Here is a 1,003-nt window from a genome sequence, read left to right as displayed (position 1 = left end):
CCAGAGAAAGCTACACCGAACATGCGGGTAAGATAACAAATAATAATAAATGGAACTTAAGTGTAGGCCTGCTGCATTGTGTAGCAAGTATAGTATTATAATATGAAATATGTTATTTTCGTAATACAATTAATGCTCATTATTTAAGAAAAATAAGTGTAAATTGGATATTCCAAGTTTACGGTTATGGGTCGCTTTAATTTCAGAGTTTCCGAAGTTTTTCGAAGATTTACCAGCAAATTGCCTTGTTTTGAGGACAAAAAGGATAGAGCTTTTTCAACATTTTCCTCCTCTACAAAGAATAATATACCTACAGTATTGTCACACCTATTCCTTTTTTAATTGGGATTTAAATGAGGCCTGATTTAAAATGTCTTCCTAATTGGAATGCAATGTAATCTCTTTTCATGTTATTAAGAAGCGTAGTAAAATGTATGACAACTTCTTTGGATCCATTTCATCCATAATAATGAGGAACCAAGTCTATTTCAAAGACACATTTTGGAGAAAAAACAAAACAGTTTTGTGATTTGCTTCTCAGGATGGGAATAAGGCAAGGCACCACCTGGTACTTACAACTGTAGAACTATTTTAGAGAGGTAAACTTTGCCTGTGTTTGTTGATAACATTGCTGTAGGATTATAATTAATGCAATAAATTCAGTTATAGACCTTAAATTGGTGTGTTCTTGTCAGTTTGTCCTTAAAATTAGAAGTGAAAATGCCTCTGTTTCTTTTTGGATGAGGATGGTTTTAATGCTGTTAGGCCCATAAGTTCACACACAAACATAGTCAGAATTATTTTACATAATTACATAGTATTCACAAAATGTTAAACAGTGGATTTGTTTTGGTCCCAGTTGAAGTGAAACACCCTTCTTATCAGTCCTGCATGGCTCCTCACTGCAGAGGGTTACCTTCTGCTCCTCTCCTCTCTATTATTGCGCCTGACTCTCAGTTGCAATGTTTTGTGCTCTTCTTTCCTCTGCCTTCTTTCCTCCAAC

This window comes from Notothenia coriiceps, unplaced genomic scaffold (assembly GCF_000735185.1).
Source record: "Notothenia coriiceps isolate Sejong01 unplaced genomic scaffold, NC01 NC01_scaffold00001744, whole genome shotgun sequence".
Lineage (NCBI taxonomy): Eukaryota > Metazoa > Chordata > Actinopteri > Perciformes > Nototheniidae > Notothenia > Notothenia coriiceps.
The sequence above is the reverse complement of the archived record's forward strand: the minus strand, read 5'-3'. Positions refer to the sequence as shown.